The sequence below is a fragment of the Aquarana catesbeiana genome, linkage group LG08 (genome assembly GCF_042186555.1).
Source record: "Aquarana catesbeiana isolate 2022-GZ linkage group LG08, ASM4218655v1, whole genome shotgun sequence".
NCBI lineage: Eukaryota > Metazoa > Chordata > Amphibia > Anura > Ranidae > Aquarana > Aquarana catesbeiana.
In genome coordinates, this window is record NC_133331.1 from 9,147,710 (window position 1) to 9,162,398 (window position 14,689).

A 14,689-nucleotide genomic window follows, 5' to 3' on the forward strand; every position below is an offset into this window, starting at 1 on the left:
TTTCCTTCTAAGATTGTCCTGTATTTGGCTCCATCCATCTTCCCATCAACTCTGACCTAAACAAAGACAAGGCGCCTCTAAGTGCAGAAGTTTACATATTTTAATATCCCCAACAGGACTAAAAACACTTAAAAGATGGGATGATAAAAGCGGCACATCATGAAAATGCAGTATACAGCATTGGACGGGGTCACGGCCGGAGGGAGTCCTCAGGCTTGATAACCAATACAGCGTCAATCAACAGCAGAACTGACGTCATCCGAAGAGAGGAGGAAGAAGCCTGGAAGTGATGTCAGTCAGGAGAGACAGCAAACCAGCCTGGACCGCAGCACTGGGCGGATGTGGTCAATCAAGAAGGGACGCGTTTCGGAACGCTAACTGATTCCTTTTTCAACCTATGACCATCAAGGGACTGTGCGCAACATATATACTAACAATGGGATGGCAGTGGGCGGAAACAATAAGGAGATTTGTGGAATAATAGAAATGTAGGTATATATAAAAAGGGGACAATAAACAAAGTATTGAGATATATATAAATGAATAATGTATTGTCCCCTTTTTACATATACCTACATTTCTATTATTCTTCCACAAATCTCAAATATGCTTTTATTATGTTCCTCTGTATCAATAAGTACTTAAATATCTTAAATATTCTCTTTCCTTTAAGGACGCTATTTTAATCATTGTAAAGTGTTTATTTCCTGTTTCTCCTTATCCCCGTTCGTCCTGTCCGTGAGGCGATTGCGGGTATCCCCGCGGCGATCGAGTCCCGCGTCCCGACTCACGGAGCTCCCGGCCGGCGCGCACGCAATGGCACGGCGGGGAATTCAACTGGACGTACCTGTAAGTCCATTTGCCCCAGCCGTGCCATTCTGCCGACGTACATCGGCGTGCACCGGTCGGGAAGTGGTTAACGTCGTCATAACGGATAATCGTAATTAACAAACATTCTTATTTTGTCCGCTTCTGTTGTAACGGAATTTGGATCCGAAGTTCGTAAACAAAATTTCGTAGCAAAAATTTGTATTTCGGATCCTCACAAATGTACAAATTGCCGATTCGTACGAAACTGATCGCACATGTCTAGTGCACATCAGTGTTGCCTATCAGTGCCCATCAGTGGCGCCTATTAGTAGGGCTGGGAGATGTTCTTAAAAAAAGAAATTCGATTTTCTTAAAAAAAACTCGATTCACTATTCGAATCGAGTTTTTTTTTTTTTTTGGACCCCGCGCTGGTCCTGAGGAGCTGCGGACATGAGTTTTTAGGCGAGGCCGCGGCTTCGGCCTAGTCCGCGGCGTCTGGCCAAAGCCGAGGACTAGGCCGAAGCCACAGCCTCGCCTAAAAACTCATGTCCGCAGCACCTCAGGACTGGCGCGGTGAAAAAAAAAAAAAAAATCTAAAAAAATCGATTTGCTTAAATTTTGAATTGATTTGACCTCTCAACTCGATTCAAGATTTGATTCGATTTTTTTCCCCAGCCCTACCTATTAGTGCACATAAGTTCCACCTATTAGTGCTGACTATTAGTGCCCATCAGTGCTGCCTATTAGTGCACATAAGTTCCGCCTATTAGTGCCCATCAGTGCTGCCTAATATTGCGCATAAGTTCCGCCTATTAGTGCCCATCAGTGCCCCCTATCAGTGCTGTCTATTAGTGCCCATCAGTCCTGCCTATTAGTGCCCATCAGTGCCCCCTATCAGTGCCCATCAGTGCCCCCTATCAGTGCTCATCCGTGCCACCTTTTTAGTTTATTTAGCAAAAAATAAAAATCCAGAGGTGATCAAATGCCACCAAAAGAAAGCTCTATTTGTGTGAAAAAAATGATAAAAATATCATGTGTGTACAGTGTTGTATGACTGAGTAATTGTCCTTCAAAGTGTGACAGCACTGAAAGCTGAAAATTGTCCTGGGCAGGAAGGGGGGGTGAAAGTGCCCCCCGGTATTGAAGGAGTTAATTGAGAAATATGTGAAACCTTCCCACCCATCAGAACACCATTTTGGTTACTAAATAAGTTGCGTCCCCCCAAACACGTGCCCATGTAGCGTCACATATGGCGACCCATCATATTTCGCTACCCGCTGGATCGTGCATGCGCGACGCCGCCATATGCGTTCCAACACTTTTACGACAAAACTCCACACCCCTCGTGGGCTCGCTTCGCTCGCCGCGCTTCGGGCACGGCCTCGCTTTGCTGGGCATAATTATAATGTAACTCTATGTCCACTTGGATGGTGGGGCTTGAACCTGGACTCAGGGGTGAAGTGTTGTCGTAAAAGTGTTGGAACGCATATGGTGGCGTTGCGCATGCGCACTCCAGCGGGTATCGAAATGTGACGGGTATGTGAAGCTACTGTGACGTTTGTGCTGTGAATAATCAAAGAAGAAGTAGCCCACGGGTGCCCCCTACAGGCAGCAGTGCAGAATCATATATATATATATATATATATATATAGATAGATAGATAGATAGATCGATATATAGATATATATATATATATATATATATATACAGATACATAGTATACATACCATTTTTTTTTTTTTGTCCTATGTCCTATTCTCCCATTAAAATTCAATGCAATTTGGTCAACCACAAAATGGCTGCCAGCCGAAGCCCTAATTACAAGGACAGATTGTTTAGTGTTGATGGATATTCTAGGAGCGGAAGCTGTTTGCAGAGATGTCTGCGGGGACAGAGTCTGTCTTCATAGCTGTTCCCCCCACCGCACCGATCATCCCCGGGAGATCGGGAGGCGCTCGCGGGTGTGCGGGAGCCCGCCGCAGAAACGTGGGAGCCTCCCGCACCTCGCGGGAGACTTGAGATGTCTGTGTCAAGAGTGGCTGGGGGAGGACAATCTGTCCTTGTAATTAGGGCTCTGGCTGGCAGCCATTTTGCGGTGGACCAAATTGCATTGATTTTAATGGGAGAATTCTCAAACGCTAGAGAACCAATGTTCTTCTTGTGTTGAGTCTCCTTACAGCATAGGACAAAAAATAAATAAAAAATTATGTATGTGTACTATATATACGTTTTGACGTCGCTTCTGCCCTGCAGTGTCATGGAGACGAGTCCCGCAAGCAAATGTTCCGGTCTATCACACATAGCATGAAGGGCCACATACCTCCCCTCTGGTCAAGGTGGAGGTCCAATAAGGTAAATCCGAGAGACTTGTGAAGCAGGACGCTGACACCCCTAGAGAAGGAGGAATGGGTAGAATGATAATCTGCCCCCACCCAGGGCTTTCCGGAGGGCCAGCGTCCTGCTCCCCACCAAATGAGTCTCCTGCACTATACATACATGGGGAGTGTATTCGATGGTTAAACACCAGGGACCGTTTGATCTTGGAGTTCAAACCGAACATTCCAAGACAAAATAGTCAGAGGAGTGTTCATAATGTCACTAAATATCTCAGAGGGCGACAGAGCATCTCCAGAGATGACATCACAGTATTCGCTTGTATGAGAACATCACCAGGAAGATCTCCTACGCCACCTGGTGGAGAGAGATCAGAGCCGCAAACATTCCTGAGAAAAAAAAAACATAAGCATTATAAAATTTCACAAAAAATAGTGTTTAAAAAGACCCAAAAGGGAGTAAAAACCAATACTCCAGCAACATCCCCAACACCCCCCCCCCCCCCCCCCAAACTTTGGTGTGCTTTCTTCCCAAAAATAATCATGGCAACTGCCAATGGGGGTGAAATAAACAGAGGGACCCCTGAGTGTCACAGAACATACAATGAGTCCTCCGGTGCTTTTTAACTGATTAATGGTCCTTGCAGAATATGAGATCACCCGGGAAAAAAGAAAAAAGATTCTGGGGGGGGTACAAAGCTTAAAACTGCTGCAAACTGTTTCAGAGCTGAAAAAGTAGGTAACTTCTTTTCATGGCGGCGTATAGTGCAAAAGTCAGGGGTATTAGTCAGGTGCGTGGGGCAGATCGGACATGCCGGCCTCTCTCCGGGGCAGTAACAGAGTTCCAGATCTAGACATGACCCCTTGTAGAAAATATCAGTAGGGGGAGAACAACAGCCTGAGCCATAAAGCCCAACTCTATGGAGCGTACGGCTTATTGTCGTCCTATGTACAGATACTCCAGTCTCTGCTGTGGAACTCTGCAGCTCCTCCAGGGTTACCTTAGGTCTCTGTGCTGCCTCTCTGGTTAATGCCCTCCTTGGCCGGGCTCGTGAGTTTTGGTGTGCGGCCGTCTCTTGGCAGGTTTACTGTTGTGCCATGTTCTTTCCATTTGGTTATAATAATTTTGATGGGGCTCCTAGGGATCATCAAAGATTTGGATTTTTTTTTTATAACCTAACCCTGACTTGTACTTCTCAACAACATTGTCCCTTACTTGTTTGGAGAGTTCCTTGGTCTTCATGGCAGTGTTTGGTTAGTGGGGCCTCTTGCTTAGGTGTTGCAGCCTCTGGGGCCTTTCAAAAAGGTGTGTACAGTGGGGACGGAAAGTATTCAGACCTCCGTAAATTTTTCACTCGTTGTTATATTGCAGCCGTTTGCTAAAATCATTTAAGTTCATTTTTTCCTCATTAATGTACACACAGCACCCCATATTGTACACACAGCACCCCATATTGTACACACAGCCCCCCATATTGTACACACAGCACCCCATATTGTACACACAGCCCCCCATATTGTACACACAGCCCCCCATATTGTACACACAGCACCCCATATTGTACACACATCACCCCATATTGTACACACAGCCCCCCATATTGTACACACAGCCCCCCATATTGTACACAGCACCCCATATTGTACACACAGCCCCCCATATTGTACACACAGCACCCCATATTGTACACACAGCCCCCCATATTGTACACACAGCACCCCATATTGTACACACAGCACCCCATATTGTACACAGCACCCCATATTGTACACACAGCCCCCCATATTGAACACACAGCCCCCCCATATTGTACACACAGCACCCCATATTGTACACACAGCCCCCCATATTGTACACACAGCCCCCCATATTGACAGAAAAACACAGAATTGTTGACATTTTTGCAGATTTATTAAAAAAGATAAACTGAAATATCACATGGTCCTAAGTATTCAGACCCTTTGCTGTGACACTCATATATATAACTCAGGTGCTGTCCATTTCTTCTGATCATCCTTGAGATGGTTCTACACCTTCATTTGAGTCCAGCTGTGTTTGATTATACTGATTGGACTTGATTAGGAAAGCCACCCACCTGTCTATAGAAGACCTTACAGCTCACAGTGCATGTCAGAGCAAATGAGAATCATGAGGTCAAAGGAACTGCCTGAAGAGCTCAGAGACAGAATTGTGGCAAGGCACAGATCTGGCCAAGGTTACAAAAAAAAATTCTGCTGCACTTAAGGTTCCTAAGAGCACAGTGGCCTCCATAATCCTTAAATGGAAGACGTTTGGGACGACCAGAACCCTTCCTAGAGCTGGCCGTCCGGCCAAACTGAGCTATCGGGGGAGAAGAGCCTTGGTGAGAGAGGTAAAGAAGAACCCAAAGATCACTGTGGCTGAGCTCCAGAGATGCAGTCGGGAGAAAGTTGTAGAAAGTCAACCATCACTGCAGCCCTCCACCAGTCGGGGCCTTATGGCAGATTGGCCCGACGGAAGCCTCTCCTCAGTCCAAGACACATGAAAGCCCGCATGGAGTTTCAATATAGGGAGTGTTATTCCTGCGCTACCAAGCAGTGATGGTATAGGTGGTTTTGGGTCGGGAGAAGCAGCTTGCACCGAATGGGGTCCAGCCTTAAACCCTGGTAAGATAGCAACTACAAACGGTGGGGATTGGTGCTGCGCTAATCCTGCAATGAAATAAAGTAGCTGGGTGTGCTGGGTGTCAGCTCCTGCCTACACTGAAGTGTGGGGTAATGGTCCAGACCCCGGCGAAAGATGTAACCACGTGACCCGTGACGCCACGCGTAGGGACAGGCACCGCCCACTGTTAACAGTGTACGAGCTCGCCGCTCGTCTGGATACATTGTACCGTTCATTGTCTACTGTGTGAGTACCCTGTATGTTTTAGTTGAATAAAGCCTGATATATACCTCAAAATAGTAAGCTATATGGTATCTTCATCTCTTCACTTTACTATGATGTTTCCTATGGATCTGAGGTCTGCTAAATGACAGTCCACCATCTAGGACCCCCCTGCACAGGAGACACCACTAGCGTTTTCTGCTCTATGCTGTAACCTCAGTATAGTGAGGTAAGAGGCCATTACCCACCACTAGAGGATCGCTGCATGGAGATAATCCTGCTATACACTGCACAGTCACCACTCTTCTGATCTTCAAATCCAGCTGTTATCTGCACGTTTTGATTGTCTGACATCACTAAGGAAGCATTGAAGTGGTTTTTGTTGCACAAAGTCACCTTTATTGAACTGTATTATTTGAATTTTCAGCACCCCCTGCTGGCAGCTGGACACTTACTGCATGATGCACAATTATGAAGATCACTTTGGCTATCCATTGTAACATTGTATTATTTTGCAATTTTTTGTTTTTATGTTATTGAGTTTTTAGCCATACATTCAGTATACTAATCACGGTTGATTACATTTAATTTATTTCCGTTTATTTATTCACAGCACCTCATATTGGTTTAAAATGTCTTAGTGGCAATCACAAGCATATTGAAGTCAACTATTTCTTTATTTGATTGTAGACTTTACTATAGTTCTACTTTTTATTTAAATTGTGCTATACACATACACACACAGTTTTCTGGGGTAGGCTCCAATTTTTATTTTTATTTTCATTGTTTGCTTTTGCACTCATCACCTGCACGTTCACATAGTGTTACATCTTTTGCCGGGGTCTGGACCATTACCCCACACTTCAGTGTAGGCAGGAGCTGACACCCAGCACACCCAGCTACTTCAGTTCATTGCAGGATTAGCGCAGCACCAATCCCCACCGTTTGTACCCGCATGGAGTTTGCTAAAAAAAACACCTGAAGGACTCCAAGATGGTGAGAAATAAGATTCTCTGGTCTGATGAGACCAAGATAGAACTTTTTGGCCTTAATTCTAAGCGGTATGTGTGGAGAAAACCAGGCACTGCTCATCACCTGTCCAACAGTGAAGCATGGTGGTGGCAGCATCATGCTGTGGGGGTGTTTTTCAGCTGCAGGGACAGGACGACTGGTTGCAATCGAGGGAAAGATGAATGCGGCCAAGTACAGGGATATCCTGGAGGAAAACCTTCTCCAGAGTGCTCAGGACCTCAGACTGGGCCGAAGGTTTACCTTCCAACAAGACAATGACCCTAAGCACACAGCTAAAATAACGAAGGAGTGGCTTCACAACAACTCTGTGACTGTTCTTGAATGACCCAGCCAGACCCCTGACTTAAACCCAATTGAGCATCTCTGGAGAGACCTAAAAATGGCCGTCCACCAACGTTTACCATCCAACCTGACAGAACTGGAGAGGATCTGCAAGGAGGAATGGCAGAGGATCCCCAAATCCAGGTGTGAAAAACTTGTTGCATCTTTCCCAAAAAGACTCATCAAAAGGGGCTTCTACTAAATACTGAGCAAAGGGTCTGAATACTTAGGACCATGTGATATTTCAGGTTTTCTTTAATAAATCTGCAAAAATGTCAACAATCAAATACAGCTGGACTCAAAGGAAGGTGTAGAACCATCTCAAGGATGATCAGAAGAAATGGACAGCACCTGAGTTATATACATGAATGTCACAGCAAAGGGTCTGAATACTTAGGACCATGTGATATTTCAGTTTTTCTTTTTTAATAAATCTGCAAAAATGTCAACAATTCTGTGTTTTTCTGTCAATATGGGGTGCTGTGTGTACAATATGAGGTGCTGTGTGTACAATATGGGGTGCTGTGTGTACAATATGGGGGGCTGTGTGTACAATATGGGGTGCTGTGTGTACAATATGGGGTGCTGTGTGTACAATATGGGGGGCTGTGTGTATAATATGGGGTGCTGTGTGTACAATATGGGGTGCTGTGTGTACAATATGGGGTGCTGTGTGTACAATATGGGGTGCTGTGTGTACAATATGGGGGGCTGTGTGTACAATATGGGGTGCTGTGTGTACAATATGGGGTGCTGTGTGTACAATATGGGGTTCTATGTGTACAATATGGGGTGCTGTGTGTACATTAATGAGGAAAAAAAATGAACTGAAATGATTTTAGCAAATGGCTGCAATATAACAGAGTGAAAAATTCAAGGGGTCTGAATACTTTCCGTCCCCACTGTATATGTAATGACACTTCAATTGCACACAGGTGGACATCATTTCCCTAACTATGTGACTTCTGAAGGTAATTGGTTGCACCAGAGCTTTTTATGGTCTTCATAACAAAGGGGGTGAATACATACGCACATGGCAATTATCAGTTTTTTATTTCTGAAAAATAGTTTTATGTATACATTTTTCCAATTTTTCTAATTTTACTTCACCAACTTAGACTATTGTGTTCTGATCCATCACATATAATTCATAAAAAAACAAACATTGAACTAAAGGCTGTAATGTAACAAATAGGTAAAAAGCCAGGGGGGGTGAATAGTTTTGCAAGGAACTGTATATATTGTTTTAGCAGAGACCCTAGCGAATAAAATGGCAGTCGTTGCAACTTTTTATATCACACGGTATTTACGCAGCAATTTTTCAAACGTGTTTTTTTTTTGGAAAGAGACTGCTTCATGCAAAAAAAAAAAAATCACATCCACCTGCAAGAAATCTGTTATTCAAAAATGTTTAATAAAATCCATACAAACATACAACACATTCACTTCATTCGTTTTGGTTTAAATTTAATTCCATCGTTCATATACACTCAACACTTAATTTGTATAGCACTTTCCCCCCTGGGGACTCAATGCACTTAGAAGGTGAGGCTGATATCTTGGAGATGGCGTTGGCCGGGAATCGAACCCGGGTCATCTGCTTAGAAAGCAGCTATGCTCACCACTGCACCACCAACGCAAAAGTAGCATGTCTTTTATAGTGTGGGAGGAAACCGGAGAACCCGGAGGAAACCCACGCAAGCACAGGGAGAACATGCAAACTCCATGCAGATAGTGTCCTGGTCAGGATTTGAACCAAGAACCCCAGTGCTGCAAGGCTAACCACTAAGCCTCTGTGCTTCCCATACATGACCTCTGTTCTATAAGGCCCGCCCCCGCTGAGCAGGGTAAGTCAGTGATGTCCAATAGAGATCAGAGATGATGCCAAGAAAAAAAGAGAGATGGAGGGAGAGAGAAGGAAAGAGAAAAAAAGAGAAAGAAGGGTGGAGGGAAAAAATGAAAGGAATACAAAAAGAGAAAAGGGGATGGAGGGAGAGAGCGGAGGGAAAGAAAAAAAGGAAGAAAGAAAAAAAGAAGGAAAGAAAGAAAAAGAGAAGGAAAGAAAGAAAGAAGGATGGGGGAGAGAGAAAGAAAGAAAGAAAGAAAGAAAGAAAGAAAGAAAGAAAGAAAGAAAGAAAGAAAGAAAGAAAGAAAGAAAGAAAGAAAGAAAGAAAGAAAGAAAGAAAGAGAGAGAGAGGTGGAGGGAGAAAGAAAGAAAAAGATGGAGGGAGAAAGAAAGAAAAAGATGGAGGGAGAAAGAAAGAAAGAGAGATTGAGTTGGAGGGGGAATAGAAGGAAAGAGAAAGAAGGATGGAGGGAGAAAGGGAGGGAAATAAAGAAAGGCAGAAAGAAAAAAAGAAGGAAAGAAATAAAGAGGGGTGGAGGGAAAGAGAAAGAGAAAGAAAAAAAGAAAGAGATGGAAGGAGAGAGAAGGAAAGAAAAAGAAAGAAAGACTGCACTACAATAACACACTATAATAACACTGCACTACAATAACACACTATAATAACACTGCACTACAATAACACACTATAATAACACTGCAATACAATAACACACTATAATCAGTGGCAGAATTATCAGGGTCGCACCAATCGCATTTGCGACTGGGCCCTTGAGTTCTGCCACTGTAGGGGGGCCCGCCGCCGCTCGGGAGATAGTCATTCACGTGGAGTCCCAGCTTCTCCGCCCATTCTCCCCGCCCGCACTCACGGGCACACCACACAGTCCCGCCCATCCTCTCCACCCATCCTCTGCTCCCACACTCACAGGGACAGTCCCCGCCCACTTCGCCCATCCTCTCTGCCCGCTCCGCCCATCCTCTCCGCCCACAAGTCCCCGCCCATCTTCTCTGTCCCCACCCGCTCCCCCTATCTTCTCTGGGTCCGCCTTCACTCAAGTCCCCGCCCATCTTCTCTGTCACCGCCTGCACTCACAGGCACAGTCCCCGCCTGCTCCGTCCATCTTCTCCGGCTCCGCCTTCACTCACAGGCCCCGCCCATCCTCTCTGTTTGCCTAAGCAAGACCGAGCAAGGAGGGGGTACCAAGTGGTCTGCAAGTGAGTGGCACCCAGCTGATCCCCCCACACCACTGCTGCCACTGATCCCCCCCACACCACTGCTGCCACTAATCCCCCCCACACCACTGCTGCCACTAATCCCCCCACACCCCTGCTGCCACTAATCCCCCCACACCCCTGCTGCCACTGACCCCCCCCCACACCACTGCTGTCACTAATCCCCCCCACACCATTGCTGCCACTAATCCCCCCACACCCCTGCTGCCACTGATCCCCCCCACACCACTGCTGCCGCTAATCCCCCCCACACCATTGCTGCCACTAATCCCCCCACACCCCTGCTGCCACTGATCCCCCCCACACCACTGCTGTCACTAATCCCCCCCACACCACTGCTGCCACTAATCCCCCCACACCATTGCTGCCACTAATCCCCCCCACACCCCTGCTGCCACTGATCCCCCCCACACCACTGCTGCCACTAATCCCCCCCACACCCCTGCTGCCACTGATCCCCCCCACACCATTGCTGCCACTGATCCCCCCACACCACTGCTGCCACTTATCCCCCCACACCACTGCTGCCACTGACCCCCCCCCACACCACTGCTGCCGCTAATCCCCCCCACACCACTGCTGCCACTAATCCCCCCCATACCACTACTGTCACTGATACCCCCCCACCACCACCTACTGCCACTGATACCCCCCCACCACCACTACTGCCACTGATACCAGCTGGGAATTGGAACGTCAGGCTTGTCCAATGTTCTGTTCACATTCTTCCTACGACGTACGACGCTGGGATGGACAGTAAATGTACTCCATTGTGGACTAAGGCCGGAACCCATTGCTGGGGTCATGTATTTGGTTGGAAGGATTTCATCACTCCAAGGCCTAGTGTCACTCCTGGTAGGTGCGACGCTGGGAATGGGAAAGGCAGTCTCCTCCATAGTGCTCTCTGCATTTTTGCTTGTTGGTGGAATGAGGACATCACTCAGTGGGATGATGCCACTCTTTTTCTTGGAAAGATATTCCTGTGCCTTACCATATTTTAGTTTGAGCTTCTTTATTCACTGGCTTAGCCTAGCACAAAGGGAAGCTCGAGGAGGTGCGACTCTGGAAACGGGAACGTCAGTCTCTTCCATAGCGCTGTCCACATTTCCACTTGTTGGAAGGATGTCATCGCTCGTTGAGAATATGTTGCTATCCCTAAACACTTTGCTTGGCCTACTCTTTTTCAGTGGCCGGCATAAATCCCGTATGTGAGCACGGATATGATCCCTAGGAGGTGCGACTCTGGGAATAGGAAAGTCAGTCTCCTCCATGGTTCTCTCTGCATTTTCTCTTGTTGGAAGGATGTCCTCGTTTGTTGGGATTATGTTGCCATTTTTGAACACTTTGGTTGGCCGGTGCTTCCTCTTTCGTGGGAAGAAATTTTTGCGTCTGACCACCATTGGTGGTTTACATCTCTTCATTTGCCGTCGTAGCTGGGCACGTAGGTAATCCCGAGGAGGTGCGACTCCCTTGCTATCCCTAAACACTTTGGTTGGCCTGCGCTTCTTTACTGGCCGGCATGAATCCCGTATGCGAGTCCAGATGTTAACCCTAGAACGTGTGACTCTGGGAATGGTAGAGTTGGTCTCCTCCATAGCACTCTCTGCATTTGTGCTTGTTGGTGGAATGATGACAGCATTTGGTGGTAGAATGACGTCACTTGGTGGAATGGTGTCATCACTCAGTGGGATGATGGCACGCTTTCGTCGGAAGATAATTTTTTTGCGCTTTAACACCATTCGTGGTTTACGTCTCTTCATTTGCCGGCGTAGCCAGGGACGTAGGTAATCCCGAGCAGGTACGACTCTGGAAATGGGAATGTGATGGACTTGGGATACCCTGTTGGGTATCTCCACCAATAAGCTGCTTCTTAAGCTCTGGAACACGAGTACATCAGTCTCTCCCATAGCGCTGTCCACATTTTCACTCGGTGGGATGATGCCACTCTTTTTCTTGGAAAGATATTCCTGTGCCTTACCATATTTTTGTTTGAGCTTCTTTATTCGCTGGCTTAGCCTAGCACAAAGGGAAGCTCGAGGAGGTGGGACTCTGGAAACGGGAACGTCAGTCTTTTCCATAGCGCTGTCCACATTTCCACTTGTTGGAAGGATGTCATCACTCGTTGGGAATATGTTGCTATCCCTAAACACTTTGCTTGGCCTACTCTTTTTCAGTGGCCGGCATAAATACCGTATGTGAGCACGGATGTGATCCCTAGGAGGTGCAACTCTGGGAATAGGAAAGTCAGTCTCCTCCATGGTTCTCTCTGCATTTTCTCTTGTTGGAAGGATGTCCTCGTTTGTTGGGATTATGTTGCCATTTTTGAACACTTTGGTTGGCCGGTGCTTCCTCTTTTGTGGGAAGAAATTTTTGCGTCTGACCACCATTGGTGGTTTACATCTCTTCATTTGCCGTCGTAGCTGGGCACGTAGGTAATCCCGAGGAGGTGCAACTCTGGAAAAGGGAACGTCAGTCTCTTCCATAGCGCTGTCCACATTTTCACTTGTTGAAAGGATGTCATCGCTCATTGGGAATATGTTGCTATCCCTAAGCACTTTAGTTGGCCTACGCTTTTTCAGTGGCCGGCATAAATCCCGTATGTGAGCACGGATGTGATCCCTAGGAGGTGCAACTCTGGGAATAGGAAAGTCAGTCTCCTCCATGGTCCTCTCTGCATTTTCTCTTGTTGGAAGAATGTCCTCGTTTGTTGGGATTATGTTGCCATCTTTGAACACTTTGGTTGGCCGGTGCTTCCTCTTTCGTGGGAAGAAATTTTGGCGTCTGACCACCATTGGTGGTTTACATCTCTTCATTTGCCGTCTTAGCTGGGCACGTAGGTAATCCAGAGGAGGTGCGACTCCCTTGCTATCCCTAAACACTTTGGTTGGCCTGCGCTTCTTTACTGGCCGGCTTGAATCCCGTATGCGAGTCCAGATGTTAACCCTAGAACATGCGACTCTGGGAATGGGAGAGTTGGTCTCCTCCATAGCACTCTCTGCATTTGTGCTTGTTGGTGGAATGATGACAGCATTTGGTGGTAGAATGACGTCACTTGGTGGAATGGTGTCATCACTCAGTGGGATGATGGCACGCTTTCTTCGGAAGATAAATTTTCTGCGCTTTAACACCATTCGTGGTTTACGTCTCTTCATTCGCCGGCGTAGCCAGGGACGTAGGTAATCCCGAGCAGGTGCAACTCTGGAAATGGGAATGTGATGGATTTGGGACACCCTGTTGGGTATCTCCACCAATAAGCTGCTTCTTAAGCTCTGGAACACGAGTACATCAGTCTCTCCCATAGCGCTGTCCACATTTTCACTCGGTGGGATGATGTCACTCTTTTTCTTGGAAAGATATTCCTGTGCCTTACCATATTTTTGTTTGAGCTTCTTTATTCGTTGGCTTAGCCTAGCACGAAGGGAAGCTCGAGGAGGTGCGACTCTGGAAACGGGAACGTCAGTCTCTTCCATAGCGCTGTCCACATTTCCCCTTGTTGGAAGGATGTCATCGCTCGTTGGGAATATGTTGCTATCCCTAAATACTTTGGAAGGCCTACGCTTCTTCACTGGCCGGCATAAATCCCGTATGTGAGCACGGATGTGATCCCTAGGAGGTGCGACTCTGGGAATAGGAAAGTCAGTCTCCTCCATGGTGCTCTCTGCATTTTTGCTTGTTGGAGGGATGTCATCGCTCGTTGGGAATATGTTGCTATCTCTAAAAACTTTGGATGGCCTACGCTTCTTCACTGGCCGGCATAAATCCCGTATGTGAGCACGGATGTGATCCCTAGGAGGTGCGACTCTGGGAATAAGAAAGTCAGTCTCCTCCATGGTGATCTCCGCATTTTCACATGTTGGTGGGATGGTGTCATCGCTTGCTGGTAGAATGACGTCACTTGGTGGGATGATGTTGCTACTTGTTTGTCGGAACAGTCGGTAGAAATGCTTGAAATATATTAGGAGCAGTACCACCAGCATAGTGATAAATCCCAGAAAGCATTCTGACCGGTGTTCAGTAACAATATTTATAAGTACGGGTGGGGCTGTGTTCTCTAAGGTCACCCACCCCTTGGACCAGACTGACCAGAGCCCAGTGACCACCCATTGGTACCAATCACCAGCATTTATATGCAGGGATGGGACTGTGTTCTCTAATGCCACCCACCCCTTGGACCAGACTGACCAGAGCCCAGTGACCACCCATTGGTACCAATCACCAGCATTTATATGCAGGGATAGGACTGTGTTCTCT

General features: G+C 46.7%; 1 non-coding gene across 1 annotated transcript; it reads right to left on the reverse strand.

Moving 5' to 3' along the window:
* Nucleotides 1–8,929: 8,929 nt before the first annotated feature.
* Nucleotides 8,930–9,001, reverse strand: TRNAR-UCU (transfer RNA arginine (anticodon UCU)). Its single transcript has one exon. It is a non-coding gene; the product is annotated as a tRNA-Arg (tRNA).
* Nucleotides 9,002–14,689: the final 5,688 nt, after the last annotated feature.